General features: G+C 37.1%; 1 protein-coding gene across 2 annotated transcripts in view; it reads right to left on the minus strand.

Moving 5' to 3' along the window:
* DTWD2 (DTW domain containing 2) overlaps positions 1-14,194 on the minus strand; it is a 96,718-nt gene that overhangs the window by 8,189 nt on the left and 74,335 nt on the right. The window lies entirely within an intron of this gene.

Consider the following 14,194-nt stretch of genomic DNA (forward strand, 5'->3'; position numbering starts at 1 on the left):
CTCTAAACACACTCATGATCGTATACAATGTAAAATGACTGTATAATCACTGACATTATTTATCTTGGTTAAATATTATTTGTTAAATTCTGAATGAAAGGCTTAGAAACTACATTTATTCACATAATGTATTAGGTCACTGATTAGAAATATTTGCTTACCTAAATCATGTTTGAAAATGATTTATTGCCTCTGTATCAAGTGATAACCACTCTATACTATCTCACAAATTAAAGGTTTTTAAGAAAAATAAATTTGATTCAACCACTACACTGCCTGTTTTACCAGCTCCAGAAGTTTTTACTGAGTTTATAAAAAGCAGTTGAAACATCACAGAATTTACATTAGACTTTGTGTGAAAATTCAGATTTTATTCCTTTATTCCTAAAATTTTCATCTCTACATATGTTTAAAATACAATTTGCCAAACAAGTTAATGTTTTAGCAACATTGTCATTATCCTTAACCAAAAATTGTCAGTTCCTTTTCCAAAAAATTGTAGTACAGTACAGTAAACCCTAAGGAATTATTATAAAAGAGCAAGTCAATTTCCTTTTTTTTTTTTAATCTCATCCCAACAATTGTCTTTTGTTTTTTCTTCTTCTCAAAAAAATAAGTGATTGTTCCCCATGGCCATCATAATATTGCTCCCATTCTGCTTGCCAGTGGTTTTTCAGTATTCCTCACTTCAGTATTTTCCTTCTTCACTTTTCCCATTTTGCTTTTATTTGTAATGCTTCATTTTCCTTCATCTCTTTTACATGTAATCACCAACTCTTAAATGTTCCAGAGACCTCATAAAAGGGAAGCTGCAAGCTGCTGAAGAAATGTGAATAAGGTCAGATTCCAATGCTTTCTCTGACCCCAATGTAATGGGAATTAAAAATAAACAAATAAAAAGAAGCAGCACAAAAGATGAAGAAAGCCACTCTGGAAAGGACAAAGAAGTTAGCTATAAAAGCTCAATATACTCAAATAAAGAAAAGGAAAGAAAAGTGTACCTTTGTGACAGAAGGTCCTAGCTTGTTTATCAAAGGAAACCTTTTTTTTTTTTAAATGCTGATTTTGTTATTGGGTAGGTTTGAAGGACCAAAACATGCACATTTCAGAATGTTTTAAAAGTTTCCAGGAAGGATTGTTTAGATAGTTTGGAGAGATCACTTTGAACAGCCAAAGAATACATCCTTGGGTTAAGAAATTGAGAAGATGAATGCATGTTAGTTATGTAAAGAATACAGCATACTAGCATTATCATTTTTTCATTATACAAAAGTACATTTGTATTCTTTTCACAACTGTAATACTGGAGGTGTCATTTTAATTAAATCATTTTAAAATCACATCTTCCAAAATCCATTTTGCCCCCTTCAGTGAAGATCAATGCTTTTGTTATTTTAAGGCTGCTTACCATAATAACTACCTGGAATGCAATGTATTTTTAAACAGGTTATAAAATTACCAACTGTTAATTAAACTGAAAACACACCAGTGGTCTCAAAGCCCATATATATGTGTCTTTCCTAAACATACTTACTATTCTTAGATATTTGAAAGTAATGGTTACAGGTGATGGTAACAGAGTTGTTTCCTGCAACTTCAATGGTCATCTCCACTTCACTCATTTTGATTTTCTGTGGCTATTCAGCATATTTCTGTAAATTAATTGGCACAATGTATGACAAATTACTCAATGAATGCCTATTACTTACTATTACTATAAAGTTGAACCTGATATTTTATATTTAAAGCCAAAATAGTTGAAGTAGTTGGTTACTCCAAGTCTGCAAACTGAGGGTCTTTAGTCTCTAGCTCTGTACTCTGACTGTCAAAAGAAAAGAATTTATACCTCGCACCTCATTAGCAGATTATGCTTGCTATTACACTATACTGGAAGCCTATCATACAATCTTGAATTTTTAGTCATACTGTAGAATTTTTTATCTACTGAAGGATGTTAACAGTTACTCGGATACTCAACAGCAAATTCAGTCCACGTGCTGGGGAACAGATCCAGGGCAGATTCAAGAATGAAGCTAGCAGATACATACTAGCCTTTATCAACTACCTTTTTCAATTTGGTATTGAAAAATCAAAAAAGAATAAATTGATTTAGGAGAGAAAATGTAGAATTTGGACATCAGTGTATGTAATGAACTGCAAAAGAAAACTAAAAGGAAATTAGCATTTTCATTTGTTGTTCCTCAAGGTTTGCTCTGGTTTTACGCTCCCTTTACTGGGACCATGTACAGATCTCCATCACGACACAGTAGGAAGGCTAGAGCTTTTAGTTCCTACTTAGAAATTCCTAGATAGGTATTCAAAAACAGGGTAAACTCAGTCCATTGTTTCTGCAGCATGTACCCTGAGCAGCAGAGCAGGCACATACCCACACCCCTCAACAGCTGACAGCCACATTCTTCACAGAATCTCCCTACAGAGGCTGGAAGAAACCACCTCATGGACTACCTGCACTGCACTTGGCTTCCCCTTCCTTGGACATAGACACCAGCGCCTTAAGGCTTTTTTTTTTTTTTTTGGTAGGAGTTGGGAATAATTCTATCTGCTGGTTTCTATACTTCAATTCTTGGGGCTCATGCGGATAAGCTTTTAAGATCATCAGCATTCCAGAGCGAAGAAAATTATTCATGATTGCAAGACAACTCCTATGGAAGAAAAGCTGCCTGCACTATGTCTTACACTGGAGGCAAAGAGACTGTAAGTGCAGCTCTCAAACAGCTGACAATGTATAAAAGGGAAACTTTCTAACAGCTACAACAGCAGCAACCAAATGTCTTCTTCCCCGGGAAGAGTTAGAGAGGATGGAAACAAGTGGTCCCTATCCATTTTTCTGGCACAATGACACATTTACTGGGATAAGACGAAAACACTACAGACAGACAGTGCAGTGGTGGAGATCAGAGGAAGAATACCTGACCAGCACAACTCCCTGCCACAGTTTGTCTCTCAGGCTCCTTTCAACAAACATGCATTTTACCCTACTCTTTACTCCAGAGTGGCACAGTATCTAAATAAGCGATCCTTAGTCACCTGAAATACCGTCAGGGTAGCCTTCGTCTAGCACAAATTGGGTAGACTCACCAAATGACTGATCAGAAAATAGGTATGCTCACTGAATGAATAAAACACAAAATGAGGAGCTCCACCACCTTAGAGCATAAACTGAATAGTAAAACAAAGCCAAAACAATATAGAAACCAAAACAAATTAATATAGTTAATACATATTTCAGACATGCGAAGAACACCTTGAAAAGAAATTGCCTAGATATATGAAATATTTACTGTTCTCAAACATGATTGGGCAGAAGGACAACTTCTTTCATTTTCAGCCAACAGGTCTAAAACTTGCCTTGACTTTTGTGGAGTTAATAGTTTCAGGTAGGGTATTGCACCAGTCTCATCAAAGCTTCTGCACTACCTAAATGGATTAATTCTTCTGTCATCTGCATATCTCAAATCCAGCTGAACAAGCTTAATTCAAAATTAAGGAAATGTTCCTCCACAGTTAATGTAAACAAAATCAGATCACACAACCCTTACATTACACTTCAAAAACTCAGAACAAGTATACATAAATATCCTATTTAAGTACATTTCAAAACAACAATCATGGTATTTTATAAACACTTCTCCATAAAATGGTAAAGATACCATGTTACAACTACTTACTTTTTTAGCTGTCAATTTGCAAATCATATGCACACTTCAGAATAATTTCAGTTACTAACAAAACACAGCAATGTCAAGCTGAAAAACAGCAGCCTATTTAACACCACTCACCAAAATAAACAATAGCATAAGACAGAAGACGGAAACTACCTCAACCAATTCAAACTAGAGAGGAACTTAGATAAGCTGAATGCAATTACTCCCTGGAATTTAGCCAAGAGACTGAAACTAGCGTATCTATTCTCTTTATAAGTGCAAGGGAGTTTGGGGGCTTAGTTTCCAAGCCATCAGAAGCATGAAGCAACACATACAACCAAGTTTCATTTCCATGTGTAACTCAAGGGTTTCCAAAAACCTGAATGCCAGCAATTCTATAAAACAGTTACATTAAGAAATAAACGCCGACTTCTCTGTCAACGCACCACCCTTTGAGCCTTTAGCATTTACAAATTATTTGAACCACAGTGAAAATAGTGAGCATTCTTCAGTATTTCTCAGGGCTGAGTTCTTTGGAGATGCCCCAGGTAAGTGATGACCTGACCTCGCAGATCCTGTTCAGCTGCTCAGAACTAATGGAAGCAAAAGTGTTGCCTTGATGGGGTCAAAGACCTGCTGTTCGAAATTTTAAAAATTTAAGTCAGTAAAGACAGGCAAGTATATTCTGCTCTTATTTTAAATAATAGGGCTGGAGCTCTTGCAGGAAGCTCTAAGTGCTATCCTCAGTCCTCTCCTTAATGTCAACATCCTCATCATTTCACCTTTTCTTTGCCGATTTCTTGAACATTACTTTTACTAGCTTTACTCTCCAAATAGAATCCACAATTCAGAAAACAGTGCATCCCCCAGAACACAGAAAGCCTATAAAGTTAGTACACCTGTCTCTCAGGGCACACTCAACAATGCTTGGTTTTGACTGTCCTGTTTTTTGCAATTAGACTACAGGCACCTCAAAACAGGCAGAGAAACAACATATCCTTCTGTGGCTTTTATGAAAAACCTAGTATTTATTTTAAGATCCCCTTCTCTTTTACTTACGTTGATAGTGTCCTTATAAAATCTGAATTTCTGTTTGGGAATTAATTTGCTCAACTCTGGGAGAATGAAGTAAGCAGGTATCATCCATCATCCTGCTTAACATAGGCAGTTGTTATTGTTCATACATACTGCTACTTTAATAAATATCTTCCAGAAAAAATACCATACGCCATTTTTTTAGAGGAACTCAAAAAGCAGAAGAAAACCCAGAAACAGTACAACCACATCCTGCCACCTCATCCATCATTCTAGAAACTAAGAAAAAATTGCTTTTAAAGTGCTGAAGAGGAAGAGCATTCCGTGTACTACTGTACAAACAATCTCAGACAGAAAAGGGTGTAAGCATGGGAAAGCTCTTTCACTCAGTACCAGTTGGCACAAGCACCTTTTACCTGTAAGCCAAAACAAACTATTTTCCATCTCTTATAGAAATTTCATGCCGTTAAATAAAATCACCGTTGTGACAGAGAAGATAGTGTGAGTAAATTAGTCTCAGCATGCTACTGAAATTTAAATCAAGAATATAAATAAGTTATTTTGTTCAAAATCTTCGCTTTAATTTAAAGTGACATCTTAAGAGCACTCTGTTTCTAAATACTGGAGGGAATAACTGCCATGCAACTGTCACAAATGGATTGCCTGAAAAAGTACATAGATGTCAAAACAACCCCTGTCCACTTTGCATGGCTTTTGACTGAATATTTAAGCATATCCATGACATTCCTGTGTATGTTCCATGTAAAATGGTGAAACAAATCACAGATTTTATTGTGATTTTCAGGTAGAATTCAAGAAATTTGTTCAATTTCTACAAAATGACAGGGCAGTTTGCACATTGTCTTTGCCAATTTCCAATGAACCCAAAGAGAAAGTCTTTGGGTATCCCACAAACCCTTCCACTCAGGCAATTCATGGCATCAGGTGAGACTCCAGTCTTATCCCTACAACAATCCTCAGGGTATCTCATTGCTGCTGCGATGATTACTGTGGTAAACATGTAATGCTCTGTCTTTGCAAGAGAAGCACAATTACTTCTGCTGAACAGCGGCTGTGTGCAGGTCCTCCCCACTCACACTCCTTTCAGACTGTGCAGAAGAACCTGTATTTGGAGCTGCAACTCAGATTAGCCCTTTCACAGGTCAAAACCAGAATCCTTCTTACACCCTTATAAAATGCAACTGTGTAAGAGAAGTACGCAAAATTTCTTTCATCAAATACAGCCTTAATGTATAAAAATACATTAAACTTCTATGCACTTTCAAGAATGCCTTTTCTTTGCTTCTGGAACCAAAACAATTTAAGAACCAGAATTTATTGCTGTGGGGTATTACATGCTAAAGATAAATGGTCCAGAAGAAATCAGTAGAGCTACTCGCTGAACAACTTAATGCTCATCATCTGAATATAATCCTACGCAATGTCTCTTTGTTCCATGACTATGTCAAATGACACCTCTTTTCATTACGTCACCTCTGTATTTCATAACGTCTCTTTCCTGCTACAGTATAAACAAGTTTGAAAGAAAATAAATATCCTGTAATTTGATATATAGAAAAATATTTGAGAATGCTACAAGTACATTCTGGGAAAAAAATATTGTTTAGTGTTTCACAATATTCTGACCTTTCTTTTAAAATATCTTTTTAATGAGGATGATTCAGATTGTACAGAGTATTTCTCTACTGTGACTGTGTTCCTTGCTTTTATTTTTAGACGTAGTTGATTGACAAAAAGAGAAATTAAATTGCAAAAGGAATGTGTCCTTCACAGACAGAGATTCTTACATCACATTCCTACAGAAATATTTTTTGGGGGGGAAAAAGAAAAGAAAAAAAGAAGAAATTTGGTAAAAAACACCCACAAGTATATGCAGCACTTTCTCCATCCTAGATGTTCCAAACTTAGGTTTTAGAGTGCTCCTACAGTGCTTCACCCGAATTTTTCAATAGACATTCCTTCCCAAGAGCTGCGCAAAGAAGCGATAAACATAAAATGAAATACTGCGTTTAAAGAGTAAATCAGAATAAACACAAAGCTCTTACGATCATACAAGATACCGTTACATTTTCACATGTAAAGAACCATGGTAAATGAATCAGGGCAGAAAAAACACTGTAAACAAAAAACATTTCCGACAGCATCATTTATCTGCGGAAGGCAAGTTTCTCACACAGCAGCCTTCCCACATTGTAATTGTAGATTGTGTAAAGACTGAATAATTTCATACTTAAACATGAAACTTCCATTTAAGAAACAGTCAAAAAAATTGCAAGCTAAATACCTACTAAAATTAAAAAATAGCAACCAAAATAGATACTTCACTTTTCTAAATATATCTGTAATCTAATCTATACGTCTGTATTGATCACCTTTACATTATACTGTATGAAGTTAAGGCAAAATTCAGGTTCCAAAACACAATTTTTCTTGCAGGAGAACCTGGTAATTCAAAATACTTAGTAAGAGTATGCAGATTCTTTTGAGAAAGTCCAACAACTACATAATAATTCCTTAGGCTATGCATTTCTCTCTTTAATGTACTATGAAATCAAAGATCCACACAAAAACATGGAATAGTTTGCAGTGGCCTCCCTAGCACTTCATTTGTTTTATAAAACTATTTACAACAGGTCCTTCTTCTGCCTATGCAATCATTTCTGAAGTGTTACCAGGAACCTATTGTCAAAATTTTTGTAAGAACTCAAATTTCTAGCATCTTCTCAAAGATGCTAAGAGAATTCAACAGTTTAGCACTTGTCACAACTTCCAAAGTCAAATAAAATTGTCTCCTCTTTAGATTGTCAGATAAGGTAACAGAAACACCTGCAAACTTTAGTAGTTTAGAAGTATCACCAAAGTAAACGCTGTTTTTGAAAGTTTCAGATGCTTATGCACATCTGCATATTTTGAATCCTTAATGTTACATTCAATACGGAAGGTGCAAAATTACAGAATCACAATATTTCAAACCACTTCCTATGACCTTTGTCATCACTTACACCACACATAGAAAATGTACAGTATGAAATAAGTGTACACCCCAAAAGAAGTTTGGAAAATAAATCTATGCCTACCTTAGAACCTCTTTTTCAAAGAAGAAAACAGGATATTCTTAAACAAATGAGGTGTAAACAGAAGTAAATATTAAAAAAGTAAGTAATCTCTTCAGTATTGCTGAAGATTATTTCTGCAGAAAGTATCTAACTTACTAGCTAAGTAACATGAGCTTTTACATTAATGAAAATCTTCATCAGTAGAAATTATCTAAAACGGCACTTTATCGGGTGTGGAGACCAGGCTGCTGACAGTGACAGATAAGTATCAGCCTCCAGTGCTGGAAGGAGATTGAAGGAAGTTTGTATGCACACCTGCTGCTTCCCTGGAAGACAAGACATTGGACTCGATGTCAGGAAATAACCTGAGCTCACTAAATCACAGTGCAACTTTAGGCAAGCCACCTTCCTTCTCTGAGCTCCAAGGTCTCTATCTGTAAGATAGTACTTACCCAAGGCTGTAAAGCACTTTGAAGGCTGAGAGAATGGATAATAGAGAAGTCAGAGACAAATCAGAAACAGTAAGTGCTGTTACTGGAGATAAGAAGAAGAGCACCTTCCTTCTGATATTTCTGTGAGATAGATTTCGTAAAAAAAAAGCTACGGCTATGGCCAAGAAGAAAAAAAACAAACAAGAATTATGCCAATCTTCCTTACATATAGGGATAAAAGAAAATCAAGGCTCCCTTCACTATGTCCCCTGTGTTTCTTGTATGACTATTTACAAGCATGAGAAGCACTACAAAAAAAACCCCCAGAAGACCTTGCTATCCTTAAAGAAAAAATAGTATAGGCTTCAGTTAAAACAGATAACTGAAATAAAGTCCAAGTGCAGGCAAGCTGCAGTTCTAATCTAAAAATAATAGTTCAAATTCCTGTAAAAGAAGGCAGCCTGAGGCTGACCCAAATAGCTTACATAAAATTAAGAGCTAACAGACAGTGACACTGTAAAGAAAGGCAAGTCCTCACAGCTGAGGCAAAACAGAAGATAGGACTGACCTAGTAATACTTGGACTACATATTTTGCACAAATAATTGGAATACCATCTGGTTATGGTCTCAGGTTCTGAAACTGCAGGTTTTTACCAATAAACAAGGAATAAAATAATTTAATACTGCCATTATGTTATGTAAAAATAATTATATTTAAGTACAAAGCATACAGGGCATGCCTGGCACTTCAGAAAATGACAAAGCATTTTTAGTTAATTTCCATGCACTGCAATTTCTTGTTTTTAGAGAAAGAAAGATCCAGAAATTATTTCTGTTAATATCTCTCTTTTTCTGCTTATACTTAAAAAATTAATGTCAGGCAACAGATCAATATTTTATGCAGCACTATTCTTTTAATAATTAATACAACAGGAAAGTGCTGCAAATAAATTCAGTCAGTGAGCAGAGTACGGATGTAGAGAATGGGGTCATGAAACGAAGGAAGAAAATGTAATTACGTGTATTGTCACAGCCATTTAACTTTAATTACCTGCAAATATCAGAAAACTGAAAAGAAAGATTAACTACCTCAGTGTCGAAAAGTCGCATCAACACAATGACACTGCTCTTTGGAATGTACTGATTACTTTTACTTTCTCCGATTTCTTTTTTTCTTATTATATGTGAATAGTAGTAAGCATTTCCTTGTATAGGGAAAAAGCAATGAATGGAGATCCTAAGAACAACTTTGGAAAGGGCACAAGGAAACATGTAAAGAAAGACCAAAAGAGGGAAAAAAAGCCTTCAATTAATCTAGTTATTTGAAAGCAAGCTCAACCAAAACAAAAAAATATTTCTAGTTTCCTTTTCACAAAGTGTTTGTATCCCATGAGTACTTCAGCTTGGGTACAATGGTACAAAATCTGCGATTGCTCCTGAATTGTTCTAGCAGCAGGATATTCAGATATTCGGTTAAGAGTTTGAAAATAATTGTGAAAGAAATGGCAAAGAAATAAATTAAAAGCAAAGTTTCTAACCAAGAGTGAAAATAGCATACAGTTCTGACACCTGGAAAATTACCTGAGACCTTTCAGTCACAAAGAAAATGTCACTGTATTGAGAGGTAATAAATACATACTTATGACCAGAAAAATGTCAAAGTGGACGAATGTCATTCAAATTAACGTAAATGTCAGAAGGACAGACTCCTGTTGATTGCTCAACATCGTATCTGAACTGTGCATGAAGTCTTGACCCAAAGTAATTCCCAATTCCCTCCTTCTGATCTCAGGTCTTCTCAAACAACAAGCTTCTCTTCTGCCAGTCCAAGCATAAAACATTTTGTTCTTTAAGGTCCAAAATATTTTTCTGAATGTTTCAATTGTAATGAGACAGCAGCTAAAACCTGAACACATCAAACATTTCAGAATATGTAAAAGATTTTAATGATTATCTTTTATCTTTGAAGACATCATACAGCAGAAGATACAAGCTACTTACTTTACGAAAACAAGTTTTCTTGCTACATCAAAAATTGCAGAATTTAAAAACACCAACATAACTCACAAACAAAACTTTACTATCAGAGCTCGCAAAGACTTCTATAGTCTACAGATAACTGAGCTCTACCGTGGGATTATTAGTAAAATCACAGTGTCACACAAATATATATATAAAAAATGTTTATAAGACAAGTCAGTGAAAACAAGGTATTTTTCTTCCATTAGTATGAGGATGCATAGTTGAACACATACCACTTTCTGGGACCTACATTACTACAGTTTTCCCCACTGCAACCATTGTTGGCTGGCCTTTGTTGCCTTGGGTTCTATCTGCCTCCTGCACCTGCATCCCTTATTCATCACCGCACCGCTTTCCCTTGCAGAATTAAATTGGGCATTGTCCCTTTACTTACGCTCTATGGCAAAATTTGGTATTCAATATCTCTGTCTTGTGCAAATTGGAAAGTGTCACAAATGAAAACAGAGATAGGAAAATGGAAAAATAAAATGGAGGATAAAGGGGGACTATAATAAAATTTATTTACTACCTGGCACTATTTATTTTTTGGTCCTCATATATTCACCTAACTGTGTAGGTGACTATGTATTCACCCCTAACTGTGTAGGATGAAAGAACATATTTTTCTCTGCATCTCCTCAGCTCACTGAATAGGAGATGTTATAAAAATATTTCAGAGAGCAAACATCAGAAAAGGAAAAAACTAAGACACAGCCAGATGACAACAGTTATTCTTGCTATTTTGCTTGCTCTTTTGAGTGTTTTGTGTGCACAGAGGAATGGATGTTCTTATATTTCTATTTTTACATTAAATGTAATCCTCTCTCAAGGTTCCTATACATCTTAAACTGTATTACACTCGTGGCTGTGAGCACTAGCTATATTAGACAGAATTTTTTAACACCCTCTACAAAGAATTTACCTAAATCACAGATTACATTTTAGAATAGCTGCTTGAGCCAAAGACAAATTCTTCTGATTTTTGGACATGCTTTCTGAAACAAACTGTTAGTCCTTCTTTAATTCTCTAGGCTTGAATATAGCAAATCCCCAAATAAAGTTTTATTAGCTAAACATACCAGAGGACTAGACCACAAAATCCACTTTCTGTTAAAAAGCGTATCGATATACCTGTTCACACACTTTTAATCATTACGCTTTGCCTATCAACTCATTCGTGACTTTACCCATCATTACTGGAAAAATCACAGAATTAATTTCAGCTTTTGCTCAACCATGCATACTGCCAATTTTGATAATTCTGGCATTGCTGCAAGTGGAACTGCTGGCAGAAGACTCTACCGCCAACTACAATTCAATGTCCTACACCTGTTGACACTTTTGCATTTTATTCTATCTGCCATACACTTTGCCTTAAACCAGATGGCATTTTATCACTTCCTGTCCAGCAGTCCAGCATTTGATTCTCATTTTTCCGCATGGGCTTCTGCTATCTAGCAACTTCAGTGGCACCACTAGAATTGAAAAGCAGGTGGATCCCTAAAGGAAAAGCTTTTTTAACTTTTCTTGTAAACAAAAAGAGCATCAAGAGTGTTTTGAGACAGCTTATTTGAACAAAGATCCCTTACCTTGCTTTCCATACTCCAAGTGTCTTCATTTCTTACTGCTGATACAGTGCTCAGTGAGGTCCTGCCTCACTTTGAGCATCCCTTCACTGACTCCTACAGAAGAGGGATGAGAATGCTTTTCTGAAGAGTCCCTAGGATGAGAGTATTTCAAGCAAGCTGCTTGGTAAGACTTACTCTCAGGCACCCCTAAGCACCTGTGAACCCATGCTCACGCAGCAGAGGCAGGAACCATTAAGTCAATCCGTTACGTGCTATTCACTTTCCGCAGCATGAAGTTTTGATGTGACCAACAGGTAAACTGGCAAAGACTTCATAAAGCAGATGTTGATGTGACTGACTTTGGTGAAAGACCAAAACTCTGGCACCTCAGGCAGCAGGCATATCACAAGATGGTCAGTAAACAGGGAAGAAGCAGAAATGCACAAGTGTTTAATAAATATTTCATCACATTATCTTCCAAATTGTAACATATTGATGTAGGCCGCGTTTCTCAGAAGCCGAGAATAAGGAAAAGTTCCCTTTACCTGATACATTACCAAAATTGTCCTTCATTGACCAGAGTTCAAGACAGCATATAACCTCGATGCTGCAAATTTCTAGGGCATTTTTAGAAGAGAGCGCATCAACTATGAACTGGTAGCAACACTTTTAATTAACCAGTTTATGAGGTCAAAGATCATAGCTTCCTGCCATCAGTAACACCTTTGGTAAACCCTTCCTTCCTATTGAAGACAGTGAAGTATTTTGAGGGTTTTTTTAGAGTACTATAGTATTTTAAATTACCAATAACCATTCTTAACAACCTGATTATATTGTTTGCAAATTGAAGGATGTTTAGCGGACTGTGCCCATCTTATGCAAAGAGTGAGAATATTACACAAAGATGGACAGAAGGCAGTAAATAAACTCAGCAGGAATGAACCTTTTATAAATGCAGTACTGACTAAGAATATTTGTGTGGCACCTCGAAAATTTGCAGCTTCTTGGCAAAAACAAGTTCCTAAACAAATCGCGCTGAAGGTCTTAGCTCAAAACCATTATGTTTACCTGCAAATGTGCAACCTATTTTAATAGCTTGATGATGATGCATTTTACCACAGGATTCCTAAGATCTCATATGAGTCACTGGCTGTAAAAAAAAAAAAAGGTGTAAAAAACAAAGCATATGGTAGCATTTACTTCACCTTCTAGTAGGCCACTTTTTTTTCCAGTTCATTTAACAGTTCATTTCAAGCCCATAAAGCTATGTAACAAAGAACACTTAATTCAATTGGAAAAATGGAGGAAATTGAATTAAAGAGAATGTTTAATTACTCTGGGAAGAATTTGGCTAGAATGCCTGAGCTAACAGCCCATCACTCATGGGAAGACATCATAAAAACTGCAGAGTTTTTTTTTGTTTTGTTTAAATGAGTTGAAAGCACTTCAGCAAAACAGCATTTTCAGCAACAAGGGCTCCCTAAACTCGTCTTCCCTTGTACAGAAGTGAGAATATGTGCCTGGAACTAAAAACCTGGATTATTTGACAGCAACCTGCTGACTGTTCTGTGCAGTCAGCACTGGCCGTTTGGAACAACCTGTCCCAAAGGGAAAACCTTATGCCCCACAGCTTGCCACCTATCACATGCGTCTCCTCAGTCATTCCCACCTTGGTTGTCTGGAGCAGTCCAATGGAGTCACACTTTGCCCAGGGGACAGGACACCCTTGCACTGCTCCCTGGGCCTTTCTGAGCTTGTCTGGGAGTCGTTACAAGGTGAGGTCCCAGCATGGAGATGAAGACTTGTGAAGACTCGTGAAGAACTTGTGCATTGTGCATTAATTGCCAGGGTTTTGGCAGCAGGGGACAGCAGGGCAGACCTCGGTGGAAGGAGGTGCCCTGGTGCCACAGACAATTCCACACAGCTGCACAATGGACTGGTCCTGTTCCAAGCCCATATCCTGGTGGTGGCCTGAAGTCTGGACCACCACTATGGGAAAGCAGGCCCATTTAGCAGGCCTGGGGAGTCCAACCACCAGTCTATGTTAGAATAGCAGGGCACTAGCAGTGCTCAGCTCAGAAGGGAAGCAGCAGCCAGACAGTGCTGAGGTGCCCACGTGGGAAGGTGCTGCCCAGGCTGCAGAGGGAGGGAGGGAGGGAGAGTGCTGCCAGAGAGTGGGGAGTGACTGTCCCAGACGGGCACCTCCACATCTGGGACAGGAAACCAGCGGAGCCTGATGGTGAGTTAACAACACAGACTGTTCAGACCATTCCAGTTACAGTTCTTCCCTCAGAAGCATGGAATTATCTAAATGAGGGAGGACCGCAGTCACTGCCCCAGGGAGATGCCTCTGCAATGGTGTATTGGGTTTATGAGGCAAAGGCTTTTTTGGGGG

Source organism: Rissa tridactyla, chromosome Z, assembly GCF_028500815.1.
Source record: "Rissa tridactyla isolate bRisTri1 chromosome Z, bRisTri1.patW.cur.20221130, whole genome shotgun sequence".
Classification (NCBI taxonomy): domain Eukaryota; kingdom Metazoa; phylum Chordata; class Aves; order Charadriiformes; family Laridae; genus Rissa; species Rissa tridactyla.